Below are 22,980 nucleotides of genomic sequence, written 5' to 3'. Positions count from 1 at the left end.
GCAATGGTCCCCATTGCGTTGAGCTCCTCCATGAGATGAGGAAACTTCTGCTGAACTTGTTCCCTGGTGAGCCACTTGCCCTGCTGAAGGAGTTGGCCTGCTTTGACAACTCGATACAGTTGGATATTCTGTTGGCGAGTGTTCTTGATCTGTGTGTCCATGATTCGATCGGTTGCAGCTTGTTCCATGCAATCTGGATTTAATTCTGTGGGTTTGAGCTGTTTTGCAATGTCGGATGTGTCTAGCAATGGTGGAAAGTATGGCCGAAGGCGGTCCACATTGAACACTGGGTGCAGGCCAAGGAATGGGGGAATGCTGAGCTCAAATGCATTGTCTCCCATAGCCTTAGTAATGGTGTAAGGACCATATCGGAGTGGTCTCAATTTCCGATAGGCTCCAGTAAGGCGTTCCTTTTGCAAATGCAACCAGACTTTGTCGCCCACCTGAAACTTGTGTGGCACCCGATGTTGATCATGTCACTGCTTGTACTTGGCATTTGATTTCTCAAGAATGTCATGGACCTGCTGGCGAATATGTTGGATAAGCTCAATGAAGCTGGTGGCCTTATCTGTTTCGGACTGGACATGAGCTGAATTCATGTGAGTAGCTGCAAGTGGCATGGCCACATCAATGGGGCATAGTGGCTGGAATCCCAAACCCACTTGAAAAGGGCTATGGCCAGTGGAGCTGTGAAGAGCTCGGTTGTAGTTGTGCTGAACATAGGGGAGGTTCTCGTCCCATGTGCATGGATGCTTTGAGTTATACATGCGCAGAATGTGCACAATCATCCTATTGACAACCTCTGTCTGGCCATCAGTTTGAGGATGGAAGGCTGTGGACTTCGTGAGTTTGGTGTCCAGCATGGACCAGAGACTGGACCAAAATGTGCTGAGAAACCGACTGTCCCGATCTGAGATGATAGACTGTGGGATCCCAAAGTGCACCCACACTCGTTCAAAGAAGAGTTTAGCAGTGGCTTCTGCTGTGATCTTCGAGAACCTATCGACGACCACAAAAACACAGTCATTTCCATGCTTAGTGGAAGGAAGGCCTGACATGTAATCCATGGAGATGGATTCCCAAGGTCGACTAGGGGTAGGCAACGGGGTATAGAGGCCTTGCTTCTTAATGGTTGGTTTGGCAATGGCACAGGCAGTACATGATCCGATGTACTTCCCAACATCCTGTCAAAGATTCGGCCAATAGAAATAATTTTGTAGTACTGCCACTATTTTCTCGACCCCAAAATGCCCAGCAGCCCGACTGTAGTGTGCTTCCCAAATCATCTTGGCACGCTCGCTTGAAGGAACACAAAGGTGACCGAGGTGGCATAATAGGGCATCCTGGAGGTGAAAATCTGCAACATGCCGACCCTCCAAGAGTGTCTGGTATGTGTGGCCGAATTCTGGGTCGCTTTTGTAGAGCAGTGGCCAATCAGAAGTCTCGTGCCCACAAGAGTTGAGCACGGTGGTCAGCGCCATGATCGGTGGTCGACTGAGGCAATCTGCAACATTATTGGTGCTGCCCTTTTTATACTTGATATTCAAGTGAAACTGTTGCAGGTATGTAGACCACTTCTAATGGTGATCATTCTGCAATTTCCCTTGGGTCTGTATGAACTGCAGGGGTCGGTGGTCTGTGTGGATGACCGTTTCCTTCCCCAAAATGTAATGCTTCCATTGTCGGCAGGCCTGTACAATGGAATACATCTCTTTATCATAAGTGGGGTACTTCCGGACTGTGTCTGAAAGCGTTTCACTGTGATATGCCACTGGATGTCCATGTTGAGTAAGGACTGCCCCAATAGCATAGTCAGAGGCATCTGTCTCGACCTCAAATGGTTGTTGTAAATCTGGTAACGCGAGCACTGGTGCCGTGCAGAGGCGATCCTTCAACTCCCTGAATGCCTTCTGTTGAGATTCAGACCAAAATAATTTTGCTTTCGCCCCTCCCTTGGTGACTTGACTCAAGGGCCAAGAAATATGAGAAAACCCCAGCACAAACCTGCGGTAGAAGTTGGCAAGACCTAGAAAGCTGCGGAGCTCTGTTAGAGTGGTTGGAGAGGGCCAATCCCGAATGACTTGGACCTTGGATGGATCGACATGCACCCCCTGTTCATCAATGATGTATCCCAGATACTGAACCTCGGTCATGCCAAAAGTGCATTTCTCCAAATTGGCACATAGCTTGTGTTGCCGCAGTGTTTGGAGAACCTGTCGGATGTGGTGGAGATGCTCTTCCCAACTCTGGCTGAAGATCAGAATGTCATCCAAGTATACTACTACAAAGGAGTTGGTGAATGGCCGCAAGATGTCATCCATTAGCCTCATAAAGGTTGCAGGAGCATTCATCAATCCGAAAGGCATGACCAACCATTCGAAGAGGCCCTCATTGGATTTGAAGGCAGTCTTCCACACATCTGAGGGTTCGATTGGTACTTGGTGATATCCTGACTTCAGATCGATCTTGCTGAAATATTTCGCCCCCTTTAGTTGGTCTAGGAGGTCATCAATCCGCGGGATCGGGTACCTATTACGGACAGTGATCTTGTTCAGCGCCCGATAGTCAATACAGAGTCTCCACGTCCCATCCTTCTTCTGTACCAACACGATCGGGCTCCCACAGGGCGATGAACTCGGACGGATGTGACCTTTCTGCAGGAGCTCCTGAATCTGCCTCTTGATTTCATTGTTCTCCAGAACGGAGCACCGATAAATTGGTCCATTGGGTAGCGGCGCACCTGGGGTCAGATCGATGGAGTGCTTGACTTGACAGTGCAGAGGAACCCCTGCCGGGGAGGTGAAGATGTCTTCGTACTCCTCCACAATCTTGTCCATCTGTAGCTGTCGTGCAGAGGGACCCCGTTTGGAGGCCGCGGCCATTGTCTTCTTCTTCCCTTGAGGGCGTATCATCAGGAAAACAAATTTCCTGGTTTTGGAAATGATCTTACTGCATTGTTTTGCAGTAATCAAAGAGATGGCGGCAGGTGGTGCTACTTCTGGTATCCTGAACAACTTATTTCCCAATGTAATAATAACAGCACGGGGCCTTGATTCATACACAGCATGTCGCTTCCACAAGTATGGTTGTCCTAGTAATACATCACAAACTTCAAGGGGAGTAATGTCACACAATACCTCATCCGTGAAGGGCTTGATGTTGTATGGAAGGCGACACTGCTGGCTCACGCGAAGATCTCGCCCTTGGTGAAGCCACCCAATGGTGTATGGTTGTGGATGTGTTGTGGTCGGTAAGCCCAACCGCTTCACGACCTCTGCCGAAATGAGGTTCTTTTGACTCCCGCTATCAACAATGAACTGTATCGGGGAGCCCTTTACCCACATCTGGGAGTGGAAGAGACGCTCCTCCTCCTCTGGATCTTCGGGTTCATTTTTCTGGATCTTTGCGGTAGCAACAATGGCGCTGGGATCCGCATCAATGATCTGCTTCCCTTTTTCATACCCCTTATCAGGTTCTGACTCAGAGTCGGAACATGCATCTGATTCTGAAACCTTTAGCTCAGCCACCAGTGACTGCTTGGCCCGACACTCACTTGTGTTGTGAGTGGAGCTCTTATGGAACTCGCACCATTTTCCAGTGTCCTTTCTCGGCTTCGCGGCGTTGTTCTTTGCTTGCAGCTTCGGCTGGTTGTCTTGGGTTGTCCCGCCTTGGCTCTCTCCTTTGTTCTGTGGTTTAGGGGCACCTTTCCCCTGCTTTGGATTCGCAGATCCAAAGTCTCGCTTCTTTTGTTTAAACTTCTGCTCGACCTTGACGGCATATCGGTATGCTGCGCCAAGTGAGGGGATGTTTAGGAATTGTATTTCTTCCTGGATGTACTTGTGCAGGTAGCCACGGTATTTGAGTATCAAATGTTGCTCCGAATCCTTGATACCCAACTTTGTGCGAAGGGTATGGAAAAGATTGGTGAACTCCGGCACGTCTCTTCCCTGCCGCAGCGTGGTCCACTTTATGTATTCATCCTCATAGCTTCTGACAGGGTAGTACTGCTCCTTGATGGCATCCCGAAACAAATCCCAGGTGGGTGCGGCTGAAAATAGTGAGCCAGTACTTTCATCCTTCTGCTCGCAGTAGGTTTCCCACTAGTCCTTGATGTGGGGGGCTGCTTTGAGAAGAGCAAAAACAATCTTTTCCCGACTCGAAAATTCATGAACAAAAAAATAACCCTCTAGCAGATTTAACCATTTATCTACGGCATCGGCGTCTATCTGACCCTCGAATATGGGGATTTCAAAATTAACTTGTACCTTAAAGGGTGTGGCGTTTCCAGAGGAGCTGCTGGAAGCCGATGCGCCGCTTCTGGGTAGCCGCTGAAGGATCTGGGCAAAGCTGTCCATCATCGCGTTCCGTTGTCACTTGAGGGCTTCTTCGAGCAAGATTTTGATGGGATCTCCTGCCCCCTCGTCTTTCTTCTCATCCGCCATGGGAGGCCGTCGGGATTTGCGAGGCTGGTCTTGCAAAGGTTCAACCAATTCAAGCCCTAACTCCTTATATCCAGACCTTGTTGGGGACATGCAAAGAAAAACAGAGAAAAAGCAGACCGCTCTTATACCACTGATCCGGATTTAAACAGGAATGCAACAAATTACAGAGATAACCATATACACAAAGATGCAGCGGAAATAATACTTCATTTCATTAATGGAAAATACTGAAATATGCTTACAACCAGAAATGGAAATAAACCAGCTAGGGCGATGGTAGCTTATCTCTGAGAAGAGATGTGATGGCTACATGCCTCTGAACTGTGTTACAATGAGACTCGAAAGCCTATTTATTGTTGAGAAACAATGGAAAAACCCTTAACATTCCAAAACCTAACCCTAGGAGATGAAACGCCAAACTGTGGGCCCCGTTTGGGGTAAATTGGTACATCAACTTCGCGGGGTCGTAACTTTGGCATATGATCTCCGTTTGACGCGTACAATAGCTCATTAGAAAGATCTATCCGAGCACTATCATTGTTGGAACGGGCAACATCGTTCCATTCTATGGACCCATGTTGCCCCCGGATTCCCCAAAAAACGTCGTTTACGGCCTCAAAACGGCTCCGGAAGTTGAGGACCCGAAAAACTGCTAAAAATAGTAAGTTGTGCTACAATTAAGGAAACTGAAAATGCTGAGAAAGACAATGGTGGGGGTCCAGGTGGACTTGGCAGGTTGCCACCAATATCCACCTGGATCATTCCTCCCCCCTTAGGAAGCAATGGTCCCCATTGCGTTGAGCTCCTCCATGAGATGAGGAAACTTCTGCTGAACTTGTTCCCTGGTGAGCCACTTGCCCTGCTGAAGGAGTTGGCCTGCTTTGACAACTCGATACAGTTGGATATTCTATTGGCGAGTGTTCTTGATCTGTGTGTCCATGATTCGATCGGTTGCAGCTTGTTCCATGCAATCTGGATTTAATTCTGTGGGTTTGAGCTGTTCTGCAATGTCGGATGTGTCTAGCAATGGTGGAAAGTATGGCCGAAGGCGGTCCACATTGAACACTGGGTGCAGGCCAAGGAATGGGGGAATGCTGAGCTCAAATGCATTGTCTCCCATAGCCTTAGTAATGGTGTAAGGACCATATCGGAGTGGTCTCAATTTCCGATAGGCTCCAGTAAGGCGTTCCTTTTGCAAATGCAACCAGACTTTGTCGCCCACCTGAAACTTGTGTGGCACCCGATGTTGATCATGTCACTGCTTGTACTTGGCATTTGATTTCTCAAGAATGTCATGGACCTGCTGGTGAATATGTTGGATGCGCTCAATGAAGCTGGTGGCCTTATCTGTTTCGGACTGGACATGAGCTGAATTCATGTGAGTAGCTGCAAGTGGCATGGCCACATCAATGGGGCATAGTGGTTGGAATCCCAAACCCACTTGAAAAGGGCTATGGCCAGTGGAGCTGTGAAGAGCTCGGTTGTAGCTGTGCTGAACATAGGGGAGGTTCTCGTCCCATGTGCGTGGATGCTTTGAGTTATACATGCGCAGAATGTGCACAATCATCCTATTGACAACCTCTGTCTGGCCATCAGTTTGAGGATGGAAGGCTGTGGACTTCGTGAGTTTGGTGTCCAGCATGGACCAGAGACTGGACCAAAATGTGCTGAGAAACCGACTGTCCCGATCTGAGATGATAGATTGTGGGATCCCAAAGTGCACCCACACTCGTTCAAAGAAGAGTTTAGCAGTGGCTTCTGCTGTGATATTCTTCTTGCAGGCCACCATAATGGCCATCTTCGAGAACCTGTCGACGACCACAAAAACACAGTCATTTCCATGCTTAGTGGAAGGAAGGCCTGACATGTAATCCATGGAGATGGATTCCCAAGGTCGACTAGGGGTAGGCAACGGGGTATAGAGGCCTTTCTTCTTAATGGTCAGTTTGGCAATGGCACAGGCAGTACATGATCCGATGTACTTCCCAGCATCCTGTCGAAGATTCGGCCAATAGAAATAATTTTGTAGTACTGCCACTGTTTTCTCGACCCCGAAATGCCCAGCAGCCCGACTGTAGTGTGCTTCCCAAATCATCTTGGCACGCTCGCTTGAAGGAACACAAAGGTGACCGAGGTGGCATAATAGGGCATCCTGGAGGTGAAAATCTGCAACATGCCGACCCTCCAAGAGTGTCTGGTATGTGTGGCCGAATTCTGGGTCGCTTTTGTAGAGCAGTGGCCAATCAGAAGTCTCGTGCCCACAAGAGTTGAGCACGGTGGTCAGCGCCATGATCGGTGGTCAACTGAGGCAATCTACAACATTATTGGTGCTGCCCTTTTTATACTTGATATTCAAGTGAAACTGTTGCAGGTATGTAGACCACTTCTAATGGCGATCATTCTGCAATTTCCCTTGGGTCTGTATGAACTGCAGGGGTCGGTGGTCTGTGTGGATGACCGTTTCCTTCCCCAAAATGTAATGCTTCCATTGTCGGCAGGCCTGTACAATGGAATACATCTCTTTATCATAAGTGGGGTACTTCCGGACTGTGTCTAAAAGCGTTTCACTGTGATATGCCACTGGATGTCCATGTTGAGTAAGGACTGCCCCAATAGCATAGTCAGAGGCATCTGTCTCGACCTCAAATGGTTGTTGTAAATCTGGTAACGCGAGCACTGGTGCCGTGCAGAGGCGATCCTTCAACTCCCTGAATGCCTTCTGTTGAGATTTAGACCAAAAGAATTTTTCTTTCGCCCCTCCCTTGGTGACTTGACTCAAGGGCCAAGAAATATGAGAAAACCCCAGCACAAACCTGCGGTAGAAGTTGGCAAGACCTAGAAAGCTGCAGAGCTCTGTTAGAGAGGTTGGAGAGGGCCAATCCCGAATGACTTGGACCTTGGATGGATCGACATGCACCCCCTGTTCATCAATGATGTATCCCAGATACTGAACCTCGGTCATGCCAAAAGTGCATTTCTCCAAATTGGCACATAGCTTGTGTTGCCGCAGTGTTTGGAGAACCTGTCGGATGTGGTGGAGATGCTCTTCCCAACTCTGGCTGAAGATCAGAATGTCATCCAAGTATACTACTACAAAGGAGTTGGTGAATGGCCGCAAGATGTCATCCATTAGCCTCATAAAGGTTGCAGGAGCATTCGTCAATCCGAAAGGCATGACCAACCATTCGAAGAGGCCCTCCTTGGATTTGAAGGCAGTCTTCCACACATCTGAGTGTTCGATTGGTACCTGGTGATATCCTGACTTCAGATCGATCTTGCTGAAATATTTCGCCCCCTTTAGTTGGTCTAGGAGGTCATCAATCCGCGGGATCGGGTACCTATTACGGACAGTGATCTTGTTCAGCGCCCGATAGTCAATACAGAGTCTCCACGTCCCATCCTTCTTCTGTACCAACACGATCGGGCTCCCACAGGGCGATGAACTCGGACGGATGTGACCTTTCTGCAGGAGCTCCTGAATCTGCCTCTTGATTTCATTGTTCTCCAGAATGGAGCGCCGATAAATTGGTCCATTGGGTAGCGGCGCACCTGGGGTCAGATCGATGGAGTGCTTGACTTGACAGTGCAGAGGAACCCCTGCCGGGGAGGTGAAGATGTCTTCGTACTCCTCCACAATCTTGTCCATCTGTAGCTGTCGTGCAGAGGGACCCCGTTTGGAGGCCGCGGCCATTGTCTTCTTCTTCCCTTGAGGGCGTATCATCAGGAAAACAAATTTCTTGGTTTTGGCGGCAGGTGGTGCTACTTCTGGTATCCTGAACAACTTATTTCCCAATGTAATAATAACAGCACGGGGCCTTGATTCATACACAGCATGTCGCTTCCACAAGTATGGTTGTCCTAGTAATACATCACAAACTTCAAGGGGAGCAATGTCACACAATACCTCATCCGTGAAGGGCTTGATGTTGTATGGAAGGCGACACTGCTGGCTCACGCGAAGATCTCGCCCTTGGTGAAGCCACCCAATGGTGTATGGTTGTGGATGTGCTGTGGTCGGTAAGCCCAACCGCTTCACGACCTCTGCCGAAATGAGGTTCTTTTGACTCCCGCTATCAACAATGAACTGTATCGGGGAGCCCTTTACCCACATCTTTGAGTGGAAGAGACGCTCCTCCTCCTCTGGATCTTCGGGTTCATTTTTCTGGATCTTTGCGGTAGCAATAGTGGCGCTGGGATCCGCATCAATGATCTGCTTCCCTTTTTCATACCCCTTATCGGGTTCTGACTCAGAGTCGGAACATGCATCTGATTCTGAAACCTTTAGCTCAGCCACCAGTGATTGCTTGGCCCGACACTCACTTGTGTTGTGAGTGGAGCTCTTATGGAACTCGCACCATTTTCCAGTGTCCTTTCTCGGCATCGCGGCGTTGTTCTTTGCTTGCAGCTTCGGCTGGTTGTCTTGGGCTGTCCCGCCTTGGCTTTGTCCTTTGTTCTGTGGTTTAGGGGCACCTTTCCCCTGCTTTGGATTCGCAGATCCAAAGTCTCGCTTCTTTTGTTTAAACTTCTGCTCGACCTTGACGGCATATCGGTATGCTGCGCCAAGTGAGGGGATGTTTAGGAATTGTATTTCTTCCTGGATGTACTTGTGCAGGTAGCCACGGTATTTGAGTATCAAATGTTGCTCCGAATCCTTGATACCCAACTTTGTGCGAAGGGTATGGAAAGGATTGGTGAACTCCGGCACGTCTTGGTCTCTTCCCTGCCGCAGCGTGGTCCACTTTATGTATTCATCCTCATAGCTTCCGACAGGGTAGTACTGCTCCTTGATGGCATCCCGGAACAAATCCCAGGTGGGTGCGGCTGAAAATAGTGAGCCAGTACTTTCATCCTTCTGCTCGCAGTAGGTTTCCCACCAGTCCTTGACGTGGGGGGCTGCTTTGAGAAGAGCAAAAACAATCTTTTCCCGACTCGAAAATTCATGAACAAAAAAATAACCCTCTAGCAGATTTAACCATTTATCTACGGCATCGGCATCTATCTGACCCTCGAATATGGGGATTTCAAAATTAACTTGTACCTTAAAGGGTGTGGCGTTTCCAGAGGAGCTGTTGGAAGCCGATGCGCCGCTTCTGGGTAGCCGCTGAAGGATCTGGGCAAAGCTGTCCATCATCGCGTTCCGTTGTCGCTCGAGGGCTTCTTCGAGCAAGATTTTGATGGGATCTCCTGCCCCCTCGTCTTTCTTCTCGTCCGCCATGGGAGGCCATCGGGATTTGCGAGGCTGGTCTTGCAAAGGTTCAACCAGTTCAAGCCCTAACTCCTTATATCCCGACCTTGTTGGGGACATGCAAAGAAAAACAGAGAAAAAGCAGACCGCTCTGATACCACTGATCCGGATTTAAACAGGAATGCAACAAATTACAGAGATAACCATATACACAAAGATGCAGCGGAAATAATACTTCATTTCATTAATGGAAAATACTGAAATATGCTTACAACTAGAAATGGAAATAAACCAGCTAGGGCGATGGTAGCTTATCTCTGAGAAGAGATGTGATGGCTACATGCCTCTGAACTGTGTTACAATGAGACTCGAAAGCCTATTTATTGTTGAGAAACAATGGAAAAAACCCTTAACATTCCAAAACCTAACCCTAGGAGATGAAACGCCAAACTGTGGGCCCCGTTTGGGGTAAATTGGTACATCAACTTCCCGGGGTCGTAACTTTGGCATATGATCTCCGTTTGACGCGTACAATAGCTCATTAGAAAGATCTATCCGAGCACTATCATTGTTGGAAGGGGCAACATCGGTCCATTCCATGGACCCATGTTGCCCTCGGATTCCCCAAAAAACGTCGTTTAGGGCCTCAAAACGGCTCCGGAAGTTCAAGACCCGAAAAACTGCTAAAAATAGTAAGTTGTGCTACAATTAAGGAAATTGAAAATGCTGAGAAAGACAATGGTGGGGGTCCAGGTGGACTTGGAAGGTGGCCACCAATATCCACCTGGATCAAAATGCATACATGTACACCCAGTATACAACACAACTCATACACCTATACCCAATGTATACAATACAATACATATGCCTATATCAAGTGCATAACATAATACATACACCTACACCTGACGTACAACACAACACAAAATAGGTGTCTAGAGTGCAACACAATGAATGCATATGTCATGATACCATGACTACACAATGCACATACATAGTACCGCATGTCTGTGACACAACATGTACGACATGGATTCAATCCCACATGTACACCAATACAACATGTACCAAGCACCACCTGCACTGTTAGGTCCTTATACTACTAGTGTAACCCGTTACTGTTATTAGTACAACCCCCTTACTATACTTTTGTGCCCATGTAGTCCCCATATTGTTATTATTGTGCCCCATAGAAGTGTCGGGGCAAAGTGATTGCCTGTCATTTAATTTGTCAACTCGGGGGTTTCGTAAATTTGTGAAGCATGTGTGCACTATATGTGCTAGAAATTGTATTTCAGTTTAGATCAATCTAACTACAAAATAACGAAAACCAATTCATCTAATCTATGAAATCAAATAATGAAAATGAAATTCAACTAACCTATGAAATCAAAAACAACTAAAGTATGCTTCGTTACTCCAGCATTCAATTATGAAGTGTTACCTTCTTGAGATGATGTGTAAGCAACTATTTATACTTTAAGTTCTAATGTCCTAGAAAAGCAAGTAAAGTGTGTAGAAAATAACTTAGTAATTGCATGTATCAAATATTCAACCATTCAATCTTGAAATATGATTAAATCAATTTCTTAGAATGATCTTTAGGAATATCAGTTAATGCAATTAAATGATAATCTTAAAATAAAATATAAAAGCACGAAAAAGTAAAGCTCAATGATTGTAAAGGTTGAACATTCAATCACCCAATTTGAAGTCACCTTCTTGGCCTAACCCTTTATTCAATTATACAATGAATTCATGGTTTGATCTAAGAAAATAAATAACAGAACATGAAAGGAAACTAAATAACTATGATCCCTTGCCTCAAACTTAATCTAATTAGAAAATACATAAATCTTCCCTATTGAAATGTTTTTAGAAAAAGAAAGATTACACAGTCATTCTAAAACTAATACTAGTAAGAAAGAAAAAGAACTTTAATCTATAAAAGCAATTAAATATCACAATCATTAGATGGCCATTCCAATGGTCTATGATGATGGCAAGTGAAGAAGCTCCATATGCATGCAAAACTAAATCTTCAAATCTCCAAGTATAAGCTCCAAATTCTCTATTAAAAACATGAGCATTTCTCCAAATTTACACTTGCCTTCAAAGGAAAAGGCTCTCCTATTTATACAAAAACATAAGAAGCTACCCTATTTAATGAGGATCCACTAAAATCTCATATAGTTACAACTAAATAGCTCATAATGAGACACATATCCCCTAGGTGTCTCATAGAGTTCTAATCCAAATAAGAAATGATGAGACACCTCATAGAGTTACAATCCAAATAGGACACATATCCTTATTTGACCTTTATCCAAATCTCCTTTGAAGGGAATTCGAATTTGAGCATTGGAGGCCACATAAGGGTGCTTTGGAAGCTTCCAAATAACCTACACATGTCATGAAGCTCAAGCCACATATATAGATACATGAAACCATGTTAATTTCCTAGTTTTTAATCATAAATTCACTTTAAAGACATAAAATAAATAACTTTGGTAAATAAGGATCCTAACCCATATATTTATGAAAATGGTGGCTAATGAAAGATTACATGGTTATGGAGTTGCGACATGTGAGTGAAATGATGGTGATAAAGGTGAAAGTGGATGTCATTTTGAAGACATTTCGGAGGCCCAACATACCCCCCAACTAGAGTAATTGCATGTCCTCATGCAAATATTGCACTAATTCCTTTGATTTGCTCACATCTTTGCTTTTGAATGAGCTTGGCTTATATCATATGTCCTTAAACTTTGCATTTGACAATTTTATTTATTTTTGCAAAGTATTCCTTGTCATACATTGAATTGCAACATGTTTGGTTGGTTCTTATGTTTCAACCAAATTCTAATTGGTATTGGTTTTTGTGTTTCAATACCTTGTTTCTTTTTGTTGCAGCAATATTCATTGAACATATTTAAGAATGCATCTTTAAAATTATCCATATAGTGTGATCTTAATTTAGACATTATTTGCAAATCATATAACTTTTTGAACCATAATGCAATCATAATTGATTAGGACAAGTATGTTAGGATGAAATGAAAATGTGTGATGGTGTATGATATATGAATATGAAATGATGTCCCTTCCCCCCAAATAAAGATATGACAATGTGAAAGAGGAAGTGTGGAATTTCCCTGTTATCACTTAAGAAGCAATTTTTTAAATTGTTCACATCAGTTTGATTGTAAAGGCTAGGTGTTAGTCCAAGTTCAGTCTTTTTCATTTTTACTTTAGTGTCTAAGTCCTAGGAGTCTTGCTGGTATGGTTAAATAAAGGTCAACAATCCGTTCTCACTCATCACTGCTCCCACAACTCATGTAGGTTCCATGTATCAAAGTTGTTTCAAGGTTCTTATGTGCTAAGAAACAGTCTAGGATTTTTCGTAGTGAAGAAACCCAGTCTAGGTGTTTCGTAGTGCAAAACCCAGATTTTTCATTGGTTGCGCTACAAAATCGGGGATTCGTGCAGATCCATAGCAAATCTCATCTAGCTGTCATATCTGTCAAACTCCATTATTGTTACATCATCAGTTGTGAGTCCATACAGTTTGCTTATCACATTCAACCGCTTATCCTCATCATTAAGGTCGTTAAATGTCTTGGTACGCTCAGATTGCAAGTTTCAGAAAGAGCCAAGTTTTCATACTCATCATTATGATTAGGTTCATGCATGAGGAGTGAATTGAGCAAGATTTCAATTTGAATTTCTTAAATATCAAGCGACGCAGTGATCGAAGTTTCAGATAGTACCAGTATTTCAAATTTTCATTCTGCTGGAGTTTCATGGAGGAGACTGCAGAAAGAAAAGAGCATAGGTCAGGTAGATGTTTTAGGAATGAACTTGAGGGTTTAGACAGCATCCTAAATAATAATGAAGTTAAACAAGCTTTCAAACAGGTTGGTTGTTGGAGGTTTTGCGAAAAACTTCAAGGAGGCCATATGCAAGTCACCAAGGAGTTCGCTTTAAATTTCATAGGACTGAATTCGAAATTTGGGGTGCTTGAATTGCCAATCTCTCCAGAGGTTATATCGACAGTCACTGAGATTCAAATAGGATAGGAAATATGGTTTAAAAATTTCAAGTTTGACATGACCCCCTACAAGGAATTTTTGAAACCAGAGTTCATTGATTCAGACTTAAACAAGTCCATGCCCAGAAGTTCTGTCAAAGATTCATACGCCAATTTGCTTACCTGGATACAGAGGTACTTCACCTGTGAAGGGAGGTATCATAAGGTGTATCCTTATCACTTCAAACTATTGCTTCATTTCACTAGAAATATCTCTCTTGATTTACCCTTCTACTTGTTTCATAGCCTGGGAAAAATGTGTGACAAGGTCCAGTTAAAGAAGGAAGCCTATGAGACCTCGTTGTTTCATCACAGCTTAGTCAAATTGATCATTTTGCATGAGCTCCAAAAGATAGAGAAAGAATGGTCCATGTTCATGTTTATGTCTGGCTTCAAGAATGAAACTGGTCTTAGTCCTCAGGCTACGAAGAGTTCTCCACCAGAGATTAGTCATCGTGTAGAAGCAAGATCGAGGAGATTCATAAAATTGAAGGCTAGGAAACAGGTAAAGGAGCCCACCAGACCAATGGTTATCCAAGACACACCCCAACAATCCCAGAAAGAGAAAACTCAGATCAAAGAAGGTGTACATGAATCATCTACAGGTGAAGCAATCCATAGAAGAATAACCAGGATTCAATTAGCTAAAGAAAAAGGCAAGAAAGTGGTTGCTGAGGAAAGCTCGATCTCAAAGGGAAGTCTGAATGACTTGTTGCAAGCTATTGATATTGAAGAATCTCCCCTGGTTCGAGCAGACTTGATAGAATCAGGTAAAAACATAACCAAAGGGGTCAAAACCTCGAAAAAGCTCAAATTTGATGATCAGCTCTCTAAATTTGTCTTTAAACCAAGAAGACCTATGACGAGGCATTCAAAGGAGGTACAAGAGGAGTTGTCAGAGTCAAGTGAAATAGAGGAGTTAGCAAAAGCTCATGAAGAACCTGTGACTACATCAGAAACACCATCTCAGCTACATAAAAGCGATAAAGGTAAGGCAGTTATCCCTCAAGAGGAATATAGTGTTGAAGAGTTGAAAAAGAAGTTGAAATTAGAAAACCTTGAAATTGCTAAACTGAAGAAAGCCTCAAGGAAACATGCAATTAAGGAATCTCATTTTAACAAAATGGAGGCTCTGTGGGAAGACAAAACAATTTCAATACCCGAGGTGGTCGACTGTCATACTAAATACTACACCTGGTCAGTCCCTACAATAAAGGAAGCCAAATACATCAGAAAGGTCAATACAAGACTGAGAGTTGGGATCATAATCATGAAGAGGAAAATCGAGGATTTGAAGATACAACTAAGCCAGCGAGAAGGACTTCCTTAGCTAAAGAAAATCACAAAAAAAAAAAAGGCTAAGTCCAAATTTTTGATAATTTACCTTTTTGAAAGAATGGTATCTTTGCATTCAGTTTTTAGTAACTTCAGGGCAGATGAAAAAGATATTTTAAGAAAAGGAAAGCTCAAGAAAATCTAATTTTGGCATTAAGAACTGTGTTTTTGTGATTACACAGCAGTTTCGTAGCGCGCTACGAAACTGCTGAAGATGATGCCTAATACACAGCAGTTTCGTAGCGCACTATGAAACTGTTGTAGCTGCATATTTTGATGTAGTTGACCAATTTTGAGGGACAAAAGGGAAACCTTTTTGAAAAGGAGTTTCTGAAGAAAGATCATTTACACAATACAAGCATCCAGTAAGGGTAAAACGACCAAAGGAAAAGCATATATTAACCATAAGCCATTTGTTATAAAAGTGATCACAGCTAGTATTGTTCATCGTACTTCAAGCAGCATTAAAAAGGTTTTATCTTCATACAGGTGCATGGGAAAGGTCTACAGTGCATGAAAAACATGATAGTCCAAAACACTTTTGTGTAATCAAAGAAGAACAGCAAGGATAATTGATTTCGAATATCGTTGTGGAGACCAAAAGCAGAAAAACAGGGGTAGTTTCCTACTTTCCAGGAGCAGTTAAGAGATGAGAAATTAAGGGCCAGCAAGAAGTTTCAAACATCCACCAAAGCTAAATTGAAGAAGGCCATCTATCAGAGAACGGATTTGGATTGTATTTAATGCTACTACCAACATGATGAAGAGTTAGAATCCTAATTGTTTTAGGTCTCTAAAACTGCTAGTTAGCAGTCAGTTGCATTTATTATTTAGTTTTAAGTGTTAATAGGTGTCATCTTAGGAAGAATTCGAGTTCCCCTCATGCTGGAGGAGGAATCTCAGTTATGTAAAGAGCTCTATACATAGCAGAAGGGCTGATGTACAAAGGGTTGGAAAATTATTCAGAAAAGCTCTCATATTTGGCTTTATGTAAAGACTCTGTTTTTAGTAATGCAGTACTTTGGCTTTGCTTCTCAGGAATCAGAAGGAATTCAATGCTTTGAATGTCTTGTATTGTTCTCTTCCTATTATCTACAGTGGTATGAATGTGTGATTACCTAGAAATCACTAACAATGCTCTAATTTTCTTCATGCATTTGTAAACTGTGTTGGTCCTTTGTGTTTCTGGTGCATTCTACATGCATTGAGTTCTAAATGCCCTAACTTCTATGTAGAGCTAACCTTACTGTCAATACTAAAGCATATCTGACTCCATAAGCCCAATGGATACTTTCTAATTTTGTTTCCACCACTCACATTTTTACATTTGTTTCACAAGAGTTAGCCATCTTACTCGTAATCAAAAATCATTAATCCTTTGAGAGAGCCCTCTCAGGTTGAGGAGGCTAAGCCTCAGCCAAATGTAGGTTTGAAATAGTTACTTAAGGTCTACCTGATCAGTAGCCTATCAGGAACTGATTTTGAGATAACATTCCCAAAGTTACAATTTTAGTATTTTAAGGAATTGCATGACTAAAAATTAGAAAACCACATACCTTCACTTACCTTCAATGTGCATGAGTTATGGAAATTGAAGAGTGTGGCTGCTTCTGGACCATGGAATGAAATGTAGAATTCATCTGCTTCTTCATTGCATAAATGGTGGATGAGGTTGTGAAGTGGATTCTTTATTTTTGTTGCTAAATATGTTGTATCTGCTGCAAAATGCTGAAATGATATAGTCTTCAATCATTATAAAATCGATGGTACAACTCTAGTCATGCGAATAAATGTGTCAGTGTTGAGCATGAAGAGAGGTCATTGGATTACCAACCATTGATGAATGTCGTTAATCAATGCGAGGTAAACTTGCCATTAATGTCAACGAGTGCCAAGGTACCTAAGTACATCTTGCGAAGGGTGAATAAATGAGCCGATGTCAAGCCACTTGCAAGATCGAATGATCAAGGGACATTGATGTATTCCCATGATTGTTAGCGAGAGAGACTGTCATTAAGGCATACAAGCCTCAAGGTACAAATGAGGATTCTAGCACTGAACCTAGATAATGTGTCGATGTCGATAGGCCAAGGCTTGTTAGAAGGAAGGCCTTAAGGAATCCTCCATCATCTAACGCGAGCATGAAACAATGATTTTGAAGGATTAGGAATGGAAAATTTTGCAGTCGATCAAGGTTCATTTAATGGAAAGGAAAATGACAAGTGAATGGAAAGTAAAATGACAAATTAGCATGTAAGCGAGCTGAATGTCTTTATGAAAATGGGTTATGAGTTAGTGAAATCAAGGGAAGAAAATATAGTTTCTATGAATAAAAATGAGCAGTGAAGGAAAATGAGATGAGAATTTTATTGACTGACTAAGTGAAATGCAATGTGACTGCAAAGGAAATGAGATGAAGGTTTTATTGATTGAAGGAGTATGGAGGCAATGGAAACACTATCATCTGAAAGGCTTGCAACTACTGGATCTGATGTGCATTAGCATGTTCTCATGCATTGATGTTTCATCTTTGTTGTTGCTCTGATCATTTTCTTGTGAAATAAATGTGGTCTTTGAGAGACACTATTTGCTTATGGTCATTTGTTATTCCTCCTAGAACTTGTAAAAAACTAGTTCCTCTTCTCCAATGGATAGTAGCTAAATAATTTTTATGATATTCTAACAAAACAATTTCTTTTTCTGATCCTCCAGGTCACATGAAGTGTAGAAGGAGAGCATACATGGGAGATTTATTTTATTAGCATAGTCAAGATTTTGTCAATCGATTTCTCTGTAATTTTGCAAAATTAAAATGAAAAGGCTTGATCTCATACTTTAAATTATCATTTGTGATCTTCATTTGCGCTCTTTCTTCTCAACCATTTGTTTTATTGCAAATTTTTCCTACCAAGGGTTAATAGATGGGTGGTTCTTACTGCACCATAAAACATCAAATTTATCCTAAAAATTATAAAAAAATTATATTTTTATTTTTCATATCTATCTAAAAACTATTTTTTTTATTTTTTAAGTATATTCATGCTTCCAATGAAGCCATTTACAGATTATAATTTTTGAAATGCTCATATCCCAACTTGAAAAATGTGCCTGATCGTTTGTAAGGATATGCGAAATCGACTTGACCTTTCGATTTTCCACAAGGATCTCTTGAAGAATGTTGAATATTGTGGCGTAACCGCTTTTTGATACCATTCCTCAATGTAGTCTTTGGGCTCCATTCTAGATCCTATGTCCATAAATGGTTAGTAAAAATAAAAACAAATAAAATACACTCTAAACTAGAAGTTAGTTCCTATGCACACTTCCCCGGCAGTGGCGCCAAAATGTTGGGGCAAAGTGATTGCCTCTCATTTAATTTGTCAACCCGGGGATTTCGTAAACTTGTGAAGCATACAAGCACTGTATGTGATAGAAATTGTCTTTCAGTTTAGATCAATCTAACTACAAAAAAACGAAAACCAATTCACCTAATCTATGAAATCAAATAATGAAAATGAAATTCAACTAACCTGTGAAATCAAAAACAACTAATGTTGCTTAGTTACTCCAGCATTCTTATGAAGTGTTACCTTCTTGAGATGCTGTGTAAGCAACTATTTATACTTTAAGTTCTAATGTCCTAAAAAATCAAGTAAACTGTGCAGAAAGTAACTCAGGAATTGCATGTATCAAATATTCAACCATTCAATCTTGAAATATGATTAAATCAATTTCTTAGAATGATCTTTAGGAATATCAGTTAATGCAATTAAATGAGGATCTTAAAAGCAAATATAAAAGCATGAAAAAGTAAAGCTCAATGATTGCATAGGTTGAACATTCAATCACCCAATTTGAAGTCACCTTCTTGGCCTGATCCTTTATTCAATTATACAATGAATTCATGGTTTGATCTAAGAAAGTAAATAACAGAACATGAAAGGAAACTAAATAACTATGAGCCCTTTCCTCAAACTTAATCTAATTAGAAAATACATAAACCTTCCCTATTGAAATGTTTTTAGAAAAGCAAAGATTACACAGTCATTCTAAAACTAATACTAAGAAAGAAAATAAACTTTAATCTATAAAAGAAATTAAATCTCACAATCATTAGATGGCCATTCCAACGGTGTATGAGGATGGCAAGTGAAGAAGCTCCATATGAAAGCAAAACTAAATCTTCAAATCTCCAAGTATAAGCTCCAAATTCTCTATTAAAAACATGAGCATTTCTCCAACTTTACACATTCCTTCAAAGGAAAAGGTTCTCCTATTTATACTAAAACATAAGAAGCTACCCTATTTAATGAGTATCCACTAAAATCTCATATAGTTACAACCAAATAGCTCATAATGAGACACATATCCCTTAGGTGTCTCATAGAGTTCTAATCCAAATAAGAAATGATGAGACACATCATAGAGTTACAATCCAAATAGGACACATATCCTTCTTTGACCTTTATCCAAATCTCCTTTGAAGGGAATTCGAATTTGAGCATTGGAGGCCACATAAGGGTTCTTTGGAAGCTTCCAAATAACCTACACATGTCATGAAACTCAAGCCACATATATAGATACATGAAACCATGTAAATTTCCTAGTTTTTAATCATAAATTCACTTTAAACACATAAAATAAATAACTTTGGTAAATAAGGATCCTAACCCATATATTTATGAAAATGGTGGCTAATGAAAGATTATATCGTTATGGAGTTGTGACATGTGGGTGAAATGGTGGCGATAAAGGTGAAAGTGGATGTCATTTTAAAGACATTTTGGAGGCCCAACAAGAAGCCCACTATTGTTATTATTGTGCCCTTACATTATTATTGTTATGTTGGCTCTAATTATATTATGACCCCTTAGACTCCTACATATACAGAGGAGGCCTTGTGATTTGTATCATCCAAGAATTGTTCATTTGTGTAATTTAAAGAAGGTTGCCCCCTCGAAGAGGCTTATTTCTAAGGTGTTGATCTATATTCTCTATCTTTCTGTGAGCTGGTTTCATAACATTTGGTACCAGAGCTTTTGATTCTAGGGTTTCGCTACTCCAAACAGGTCATTGAGGAATTTTCACTATAATGTTTTTGCTACAACGTTTCAGAAGCTAAAAAAAACCCATTTGATTCGAGGTCGTTCTGAACCTCGAGTCCAAATTTCAGAGCTTGTCTCGCTATATTTTTGAAGATATGATCTGAGGAAGTTAGGGTTTTTTGCAAGCTCCAAAATTTCATCTCAAACAGGTCATCATGGAATTTTCGCTATAAATGTTTTTGTTGCGGTGTTTTAGAAGCTAAAAACACCCATTTGAGAAAAAAACTTCGTGAAGCTCAGGCCCGAAGTTCGGATCTTTTTCCGCTATATTTTTGGAGATATAGTCCAAGACATTTAGGGTTTTTGTAGGCTCTCGGATTACATCCCAAATAGGTGACCTTGGGAAAATTGTCATAACGTTCTTTTTTAGCATCAGATTGAAATTTCGTAAGAAGGTAGAAAGAGAGGACAGACTGTAGTTTTTCTGTGTATCGGCTTTAGGTCCTAAGGTTTAAATATTGACAAGTGGAACTTCATACAAATTCACTCCACTAAACTAGTCTATAATCAGGTCATCCTAGGAGATTTGACATAACTCTTCCTTGCAGAATCAAATCTTGATCAGATTTGCAGGGTTAGAAAGAGGACTGAGAGGGCTACTGCAGGACACAATTTTAGAACTTGGAGATCTGAAATTAAAGAGTTATAGCTATTTCAAGATCGAGCTCCTAAAATCAAGAAAAGGCGATATGCTGAAGTTTGATTGTAAGGATCTATTAAATTGGATACTACAGTTGAAGCAATATTTTGATCTACATGAGGTGAAACTGTTACAAAAGGTACGTATTGCATATTTATATTTAGAACCAAATCAATTTTTATGGTATGAAGGGATTTTTTCTCGTAAACCACTTGTCACGTGGTCAATTTTCATGGAGGAAATGATAGCACATTATGAGGATACAAAGAGAAGCACCTTCTTTAGCCAATTGATAAATCTGAAACAAAAGGGTTCAATGGCAGAGCACATTGAGAACTTTCAAAAATTGAATATAAGGGTAAATGATATTCCAGAGAAGCAAAGGATTCATGTTTTCATAGGGACTTTAAAGGATAACATTCAACATGAGGTTCATCTTTGGGAACCTGATTCATTGGAGAAGGCATTCAGCTTGGCAAAAAAAAATGATAGCGAAATTATGGAAACAAGGAATCCCACCACTCACGACTATAATTATGTAAGTGTTTTTTCTCCTAGCCTTCCACAAACTAAAAGGTTTACACCACAACAATTAGAATAAAAAAGAGAAAAAGGGATTTGTTACAATTGTGATAGAAAATACACTAGAGGTCGTAAGTGTCCTAAGAAGAAATTATTTTACATAGATTATGAAGAGGAGGAAGAAAAGGATCAAGAAACATCAAAAGAAGAGGATATACACTAGGAACTAAGCCCAGAGAAAGAAGAAATGAATCCGACCATATCTTGTAAATCATTTGCAAGAATTACCACTCCGAAAACTCTCAAAATAGAAGGACATATCAAGAAGAAGAAGGTTCAAGAAGTGAAAGATGACATCGAGAAATAAGAAATGAATCCGACCATATCTTGTAATGCATTGGCTGGAATTACCACTCCTCAAACTATCAAGATAGAAGGACATATCAAGAAGAAAAATGTTCAAGAAGTGAAGGATCACATCGAGCATCAAGAAATGAATCTGACCATATCTTGTAATGCATTGGAAGAAATTACCACTCCTCAAACTCTCAAGATAGAAGGACATATAAAGAAGAAAAAAATTCAAGCAGTGAAAGATCACATCAAGCATCAACAACAAGTTATCCAACTTTAAAAGGATAATGCCACTTTGGTGCAGAATCAAATGAAACAATAGGCAGATCAAGATCACAGTGAAAGAAGTTTTGATGTAGGCGATTGGGTATTTTTACGACTACATCTCAAGCAATCTATTTATGAGAAGGAAATTTTCGCAATACTACATGCACTTAAGAAATGGCGACCTTACCTAATGGGAAGACACTTTAAGGTAGAGCCCTCTCAGGTTGAGGAGGCTAAGCCTTAGCCAAAAGTAGGTTTGAAATAGTTACTTAAGGTCTACCTAATCAGCAGCCTATCAGGAACTGATTTTGAGATAACATTCCCAAAGTTACAATTTTAGTATTTTAAGGAATTTCATGACTAAAAATTAGAAAACCACATACCTTCACTTACCTTCAATGTCCATGAGTTATGGAAATTGAAGAGTGTGGCTGCTTTTGGACCATGGAATGAAATGTAGAATTCATCTGCTTCTTCGTTGCATAAATGGTGGATGAGGTTGTGAAATGGATTCTTTATTTTTGTTGCTAAATATGTTGTATCTGCTGCAAAATGCTGAAATGATATAGTCTTCAATCTTATAAAACCGACGGTACAACTCTAGTCATGCGAATAAATGTGTCAGTTTCGAGCATGAAGAGAGGTCATTGGATTACCAACCATTGATGAATGTCGTTAATCAATGCGAGGTAAACTTGCCATTAATGTCAACGAGTGCCAAGGTACCTAAGTACATCTTACGAAGGGTGAATAAATGAGCCGATGTCAGGCCACTTGCAAGATCGATTGATCGAGCCAAGGAAGAAGTGAAAATCAGACAAGAAATTGCGTGTTGACCCAATGATCCTCACAGACGGTGACATCGAAGAAATTGGGAATAAATTCATGGACACCACAACGAAGCTATGGCAACAGTTTGAACCAAAATACATGCAGATGCTAGGCAGCTTCTAGAAGGATCTATGCGAGATATAGATCCAAACAGGGAGAATTCAAGGAGCGTAGGGAAAGTGAGTGTACGGAAAGAACCCATGGTGCAA

The sequence above is a fragment of the Pinus tabuliformis genome, chromosome 4_2 (assembly GCF_031772625.1).
Source record: "Pinus tabuliformis cultivar Carrire ecotype Pingquan chromosome 4_2, CPIR1, whole genome shotgun sequence".
Lineage (NCBI taxonomy): Eukaryota > Viridiplantae > Streptophyta > Pinopsida > Pinales > Pinaceae > Pinus > Pinus tabuliformis.
Note: the sequence above shows the minus strand (reverse complement) of the source record.